Here is an 8893-nt window from a genome sequence, read left to right as displayed (position 1 = left end):
ACGGGGGATGGGTTCTTCCGTGATCACTGTTATGGGCACTTTTCTAGGGGTCTTCCTCAAGGGCTCCTAGTTAGTCCTTTAGGGTTGGTACCTTGACGTTCTAACACAAAAACCTCTACTCTACATACGTGGAGTTATAATTATTTCTCTAGCGCCCACGTTAAGCTCTAGTTTAGCCTACTAGATTCTGGGTGTTACAATATCTCCCCTTTGGGAACATTCGTCCTCGAATGACGATCTAGACACTTTACGAAAGTAAAGACTGAAGACTAGCTACCCATCATGCATGCAACATCAAAATAATACACTATTCAAAGGAGGAAACATCTACTCCATCTCAAACATATTCAATGCATCACAAGGAAGTAAGAACTACATCTAACAACCCATTAGGCATGTAAATTCATCGTTTCTCATGTTCATAGGAGGAACTACCTTCTCCAAACTAAAAGCATGCTCAACACAACCTCAAAGAGAATTTATGCAACAGATTTCCAAAAGCACAACTAGGCATGATCAATAATTTATCTCATGAAGCATATATGCAACTCTTACTCAATGCACAACAACATGAGGAAAATTAATCTTAAAAACTCACATTCTTACTAAAAATGAATTTCTCAAGAACATGCATAACATAAGGAAATCATGGAAAAACACTAAGAACACACATGACTCCTAAAATAAGAAAACTCCAGAGGAACTATTTTTTTCAAGCTACAGTACGAGTAGAAGGAAAGAAATGAGGATAACGGGACATCTTATTGGCCCTCGGCCTCCCAAGTAGCACCCTCAACTAACAATGGCGGATCCAGGATATTAAGATCATGGGTGCTCACTTCTTAATATAAATGTATAGTTATTTTAATTAAACTGAAAATAAAAGTCTTATTATTAAAAATAAGACTTCTAGTCATAAGTTACCGAGTGAACTACGATTAATATTAATATATATATATATATATATATATATTATTTATTTTTTATTTAAGCAACTCTAATTCACAAGTTATAACGTTCAAATATACTTCTTGAAAAGAAATATAAACGATCGAATGCAATATATTTATCCAACTATGAGTCGGGGTCGATCCCACAGAGAATATGGAAGAAAATTGTCAATAGCAAATATTGAACTCGATAGTCGTTATATAACAATGGGGGGATTTAATTACAAATAAAATATAAAACAATAAAAAGATAGCTTTGAACTAGGTATTTATTTATATTCAGATTATTAAAAGTAACTAGAAATGTGTTCTCGGTAAGCTAATAACGCAGTAATCCTAATAATAGTAATTCTTTTCTAGTGTATCACATGCAAAGTGATAAGTTAAGTATCTCTAAATCCTTGGTCCAACATCTAGAGAATTTCACCTCGCACCTTGGTCCGGCTACGTGTGTATAATTTACTAACCCTTACCTTTACCTCATATTAGACATCATAATCGATGTTTGGCTTAGTTATTACTTCGCACCAATCGACACTAGCCTATTAGATAGTATCACACTAAATCTATGTTGATAATTTTTTTCTTGTTGATTACCTCCTTGGTCCAACAACTAGCAACAAGGGTAGTTCTAACGTTTGCAACCGCTAAAAAGACTTTTAAACGTAAGAATTATCAATGCATGCTTCAACACTATTCAAGAATTACTTAGTTATTATTCATACTTTGTTAATCGCTTATGGTTCCCACAACCCTAGTTATGAAATTTAGCTACTCATTATCTCAAAAACACAATCAAAATTTACTAAAATAAATATGCGTTAATCATAAAAAAGTTAAGAACAATAGCTAAACTATCTTTTATTAATCACGAATACAAATAAATACTAAAGGAGAAGAAAGAATAAACTACAATTCTCCGGCCTCCACGTCGACTCTTCCAAAGTTCCTAAGCTAGAAGAAAATTTATATTTTGTCCTGTAACTTGGTTCTTCGCCTCCCTTCTTCCTCCTTTGAAGATAATTTTTTCATCCCCTATTTATAGATAAAGAAAGAAACCCTAATTAAAATAATTGAGTTCAAGAAAAATTAGGAAATCAAAATCCAATTAAATTGGGTTTTCAACTGTACGCATATTTCTGGAATTTCACGTTGCTCGCAGCCTTTCATACTAATATGAGCCCCAGCTGCTGACACGTGGCAGCAGTAGTACCCAATTTCAATTGCAAATTGTTCGCTGCCTTTTTCCTCATATATACAAATATATTATTTTATTAAATTTAATCCATTAAGCTATCTGCTTGATTTCTTTCTTTAACCTTCAATCTTTTATTCGCTTTAGCTCCAAACTACTTTATTTTTCGACCAATTTAATCCTACAAATAAAATACACAATTTAGCACAATTCATAAAATTTATGCTGAAAAAGGACAAATATAAATAACAAATGTTAGAAAATAATGATTAAAAATATGTATTTTTAGCCTAAAATCAACACCCCACACTTAAATTTTTGTTCGTCCTCAAGAAAACATTGAAGCTCATCCCAAAAAAAATTCATACCAGCAATGCCATCACTTTGGTTATTACAAAAAAATAGGCCAAGTACCAATTTCANGTTCGTCCTCAAGAAAACATTGAAGCTCATCCCAAAAAAAATTCATACTAGCAATGTCATCACTTTGGTTAATACAAAAAAATAGGCCAAGTACCAATTTCAAAACATCAAGTAGACTTCTCAATCATTATGCAAGACATCCAAATAAACAACAAACCTCTAACCTCCTAACCTCAAGGAAGGACTTTGAACTCATCAAATTTAAGCTTGCTCACTTACTCTTATCAAAGAAAGTTAATAAAATCACCTATCAATCATGAAATAAGTGCCCTCACAAGAAGAAATAGTCCACACACTCAAATAGAAAGATTGAATATAAATTAAGGACTGCATATCAAGAACAATCTCACACTCATAAAGAAAATTCACATGTATGCACAAAGAAACAAATGTTTGCCCATTATGTACATCTCTACTAATTAAGCATGCTTGAATAGAATCAAATAGGACTTTAACGGGTTGAAATGTAGGCTAGGGGACGGGTAGGAAAACTATATAGTACTGTCTTACACTTCCTTAAGCACTTTGAAATTTTAGACTTCATCACCCATTATTTGCTTCTCTTTATTTTCAGCCCTCTCTTCAACAATTATTTCTCAAGTAATTCTCATCCTCTCAAGAATGTTTCAATCATTTTTTATTTTTATTTTTAGTTTTCCTTCATAATAGCCACCTTCAAGTTACGTATTTTACTTGCGTTAAGGTGCACGATGTCCTTGGAAGGACCAGGGCCATCATCAAGGTAACACTTTTTTTTTTGATGTCACATTCTTTTTTTTTTTTTTCATATCACATAACTCTAGTGAACTATTCTAAACAATGACAACATCAATAAAATTATGATCAAGCAATTGGCCTTCAACCTTTACCTCTTCAAGTTGACTTATAATTATTTTTTCTTCCTCACACATCTTATTACTAAATTGTTGTGTGTCATATGATTTAATCTTTTCACTCCACTCAAAATTTAGTTTCTCGAGACGCCAATATTAGGTATCTTCCTCAATCATGCACTTAAATATTGGTTTATAGCTAAGTATTAACAAATCTTCTATGTCCCCACACAACTTATTTTGTTGAGAAAATATTAGCTTATAAGAATTCATAATATCAGAAGTACAAAAATTGCAACAAAACTTAACACTACATACTTTTTCAGATGACATCTCAAGAAGAGTAAACATATAATAAAGAAAGGTAGATTAAAACAAATAAAAAAAAGGACTACATGTCAAAATAAATACTAAAGACAATTTCTAAGTCGCATTCCCCGACAACGGCGCTATTCTTGATAACGTTCAAATATACTTCTTCAAAAGAAATATAAACGATCGTATGCAATATATTTACCCAACTATGAGTCGGGGTCGATCCCACGGAGAATATGGAGGAATATTGTCAATAGAAAATATTTAACTCAATAGTCGTTATATAACAATGGGGGGATTTAATTTGAAATAAAATAAAAAACAATAAAAAGATAGCTTTGAACTAAGTATTTATTTATATTTAGATTATTAAAAGTAACTAGGAATGTGTTCCCCATAATCTCATAACGCAAATCCTAATAATAGTAATTTTTTTCTAGTGTATCACATGCAAAGTGATAAGTTAGGTATCTCTAAATCCTTGGTCCGGCTTCTAGAGAATTTCACCCCGCACCTTGGTCTGGCTACGTGTGTATAATTTACTAACCCTTACCTTTACCTCATATTAGACATCATAATCGATGTTTGGCTTAGTTATTACTTCGCACCAATCGACACTAGCCTATTAGATAGTATCACACTAAATCTATGTTGATAATTCCTTTTTTGTTGATTACCTCCTTGGTCCGGCAAGTAGCAACAAGGGGAGTTCTAACGTTTGTAACCGCTAAAAAGACTTTTAAATGAAAGAATTATCAAGGCATGCTTCAACACTATTCATGAATTACTTAGTTATTATTTATATTTTTTTAATTTCTTATGGTTCCCACAACCCTAATTATGAAATTTTGCTACTCATTATCTTAAAAACACAATCAAAATTTATTAAAATAAAGATGCTTGTGTTAATCATAAAAAAGTTAAGAACAATAGCTAAACTATCGTTTATTAATCACAAATACAAATAAATAATAAAGGAGGAGAAAGAATAAACCACAATTCTCCGGCCTCCACGGCGGCTCTTCCAAAGTTCCTAAGCCGGAAGAAAATTTATGTTTTGTCTTGTATCTTGGTTTTTCACCTCCCTTCTTCTTCCTTTTAAGAATAATTTCTTCATTCCCTATTTATAGAAAGAGAAACCCTAAATAAAATAATTGATTTCAAGACAAATTAGGAAAACAAAACCTAATTAAATTGGGTTTTCCACTGTACGCCTATTTCCGGAATTTCACGTTGCTTGTCGCCTTTCATACTAATATGAGCCCCCAACTGCTGACACGTGGCAGTAGTAGTACCCACTTTCAATTGCAAATTGTTCGCAGCCTTTTTCCTCATATATTCAAATATATTATTTTATTTAATTTAATCCATTAAGCTACCTCCTTGATTTCTTTCTTTAACCTTCAATCTTTTATTCATTTTAGCTCCAAACTTCTTTATTTTTTCCACCAATTTAATCATACAAATAAAATACACAATTTAGCACAATTCATAAAAATTATGCTAAAAAAGGACAATTATAAATAACAAATGTGAGAAAATTATGATTAAAAATATGTATTTTTAACCTTACATCAACACCCTACACTTCAACCTTTGTTCATCCCCGAGCAAACATTGAAGCTCATTCCAAAAAAGAATCATACTAGCAATGTCATCACTTTGGTTAATACAAACAATTAGACAATGTACCAATTTCAAAAGATCAAGTAGACTTCTCAATTGTTATGCAAGACACTCAAATAAACAACTAACCTCTAACCTCCTAACCTCAAGGAAGGACTTTGAACTCATCAAATTTAGGCTTGTTCACTTATTCTCATCAAAGAAAGTTAATAAAATCACCTATCTATCATGAAATAAGTGTCCTCACAAGAAGAAATAGTCCACATACTCAAATCAAAAGGTTGAATATAAATTAAGGATTGCATATTAAGAACAATCTCACACTCACAAAGAAAATTCTCATGTATGCACAAATAACCATATGCTTGCCCATTATGTACATCTCTACTAATTAAGCATGCTTGAATAGAATCAAAGAGGGCTTTAACGGGTTGTAATGTAGGCTAGGGGATGGGTAGGAAAACTATATAGTATTGACTTACACTTCCTTAAGCACTTTGAAATTTTAGACCTCATCACCCATTATTTTCTTCTCATTATTTTCAGCCCTTTCTTCAACAATTATTTCACAAGTTATTCTCATCCTCTCAAGAATGTTTCAATCATTTTTTTTTATGTTTTCCTTCATAATAGCCACCCTCAACTTACGTATCTTACTTGTGTTAAGGTGCACGATGTCCTTGGAAGGACCAGTGCCATCATCAAGGTAACACTTTTTTTTTATTTCACATTCTTTTTTTTTTCATATCACATTCTTTCAAAGAGGTCTTTTAAGCACTTTGTAGCAATCATTGATTACTCAACCATCCCTTTTTCTCATAATTGATAATTAGAATAAGGCTATGTTATAATGCTCAAGGAAGTAAGGTGCAAAAACTAGGGATTGAACAAAATAGTTAAGGGCAAAATATGGCTACCAATAAAAGGCTACAGGTTCAGAAGGGCTAACTACTGATAAAATATCTGAAAAGGAAAAAATTTACCAGACAAATCAAAGAAAGCCTATTATCATCTCCTAATCAAAGCAGAACTTTTTATTTCCCTTCAATAATATGCAGGGCAAGTTCTAGACTAAGATGCAAAACATGGAATAAACATAATCTCACTGCACATGGCACAAGTATCAATCAAGAAGGATCAGTTCCACTTCTAAGAGCGACAAGATCATAACAAACTACAAAATAAAATAAGCTATCTACAAAGTCGCAACCATGAACCTAGATGTAAAAAATTTTGCAATTTAACTAGCAATCAAGCATTCACAAGAAAATACTACTCAAATTTAGGCCCAAATAGTAAGTATTAAATAACTCAAAAGGGTCTTTTCTTTTCTCTAAAAAAAAAAAAAAATTTAAAAATTTATTCCTAAAAACACAAAAAAAAACACTCGGTTCAAAGGAACTATCCTCAGGAAAATAACTGAAAACAAAAGCCAAGGAACTCATCCTTAAAAAAAACTCAATAAAACGGTAAAAACTAAGAATTCATTCCTCCAACCCACACTTAATAAGATGCTATATCCCCAAAGCATTAAATAAAATTTAAAACAAGGGTTAGGAAAACTACCTGAGACCTTTAGGCCTAGATAGTAGCATGTTATCTTAATTTTCATCAAGGGTCGTCACCCCACACTTAAGCTCAAAGATGTTACTTTTTTTTTTCGGTACTCAGACTTCCCCTAATGTGCAAAAATAAGAAAAAATAATAATACTAATAAAATAAAAATAAAATAAAATAAGAAGTTACACTACTAATTGGGTTCAATAAGCGCTTAATTTAACGTCACGGCACGACACCATCAATTTTACTATTTTTCGTTCCACTTTGAAGATACGAATTGCACCCCTAATTTTACATCAATTTTACTATTACACTCAAGGGTGGTGGTACAAAAATAAAGGTCCCAAGCAATAGATATCACATTGTGCACTTCTTGGATCCTAAGTGACGAATGTAATTCTCCGATATTGAAACAATAAATTCAAGAATATAGACACAATTTTCCTCCTCCATACACTCTTCTATAGGCTCAGATGACTCGATTAATCTCTCATCATCTAAACATAATGTGGAAAAATGATTGGAATAAGGTCCAATGCGCCCTAACTTATGAATTATTTTATTATTTACACCCTCATATTTACACATACTAGAGTTTTTAAAAATTGTATTATCTACTTCATTACATATCTCTAGTGCACTCTTCTCAACAATGACAACATCAATAAAATTATAATCAAGCAATTGGCCTTCAACCTTTAGCTCTTCAAGTTGACTTATAAGTAATTTTTTTCCCCACAGATCTTATTACTAAATTGTTGTGTGTCATATGATTTAATCTTTTCACTCAACTCAAAATTTACTTTGTCGAGACGCCAATAATAGGTATCTTCCTCAATCAAGCACTTAAATATTGATTTATAGCTAAGTATTACCAAATCTTCTACGTCCCCACACAACTTATTTTGTTGAGAAAAAATTAGCTTATAAGAATTCATAATATCAGAAGTACAAAAATTGCAAGAACACTTAACAATACATACTTTTTCAGATGGCATCTCAAGAAGAGTAAACATGTAATAAAGAAAAGTAAATTAAAACAAATAAAATAAAAAAAGGACTACAAATCAAAATAAATACTAAAGACAATTTCTAAGCTACATTCCCTGGCAACGGCGCCATTCTTGATAACGTTCAAATATACTTCTTGAAAAAGAAATATAAACGATCGTATGCAATATATTTACCCAACTATGAGTCGGGGTCGATCCCACGGAGAATATGAAAGAATATTGTCAATAGCAAATATTTAACTCGGTAGTCATTATATAACAATGGGTGGATTTAATTTGAAATAAAATAAAATATAATAAAAAGATAGCTTTGAACTAAGTATTTATTCATATTCAGATTATTAAAAGTAACTAGGAATATGTTCCCGATAAGCTCATAACGCAATAATCCTAATAATAGTAATCTTTTTCTAGTGTATCACATGCAAAGTGATAAGTTATGTATCTCTAAATCCTTGGTCCGGCATCTAGAGAATTTCACCCCACACCTTGGTTCGGCTATCTGTGCATAATTTACTAACCCTTACCTTTACGTCATATTAGACATCATAATCGATGTTTGGCTTAGTTATTATTTCGCACCAATCGACACTAGCCTAACAGATAGTATCACACTAAATCTAAGTTGCCAATTCTTTTCTTGTTGATTACCTCCTTGGTCCAGCAAGTAGCAACAAGGTGAGTTCTAACATTTGCAACCGCTAAAAAGACTTTTAAACGAAAGAATTATCAATGCATGCTTCAACACTATTCAAGAATTACTTAGTTATTATTCATACTTTGTAAATCGCTTATGCTTCCCACAACCCTAGTTATGAAATTTTGCTACTCATTGTCTCAAAAACTCAATCAAAATTTATTAAAATAAATATGCTTGTGTTAATCATAAAAAAGTTAAGAACAATAGCTAAACTATCTTTTTATTAATCACGAATACAAATAAATAAAAAAGGAGAAGAAAGAATAAACCACAATTCT

Source organism: Solanum stenotomum, chromosome 12 (genome assembly GCF_019186545.1).
Source record: "Solanum stenotomum isolate F172 chromosome 12, ASM1918654v1, whole genome shotgun sequence".
In the NCBI taxonomy this organism is placed as follows: Eukaryota; Viridiplantae; Streptophyta; class Magnoliopsida; order Solanales; family Solanaceae; genus Solanum; species Solanum stenotomum.
Note: the sequence above shows the minus strand (reverse complement) of the source record.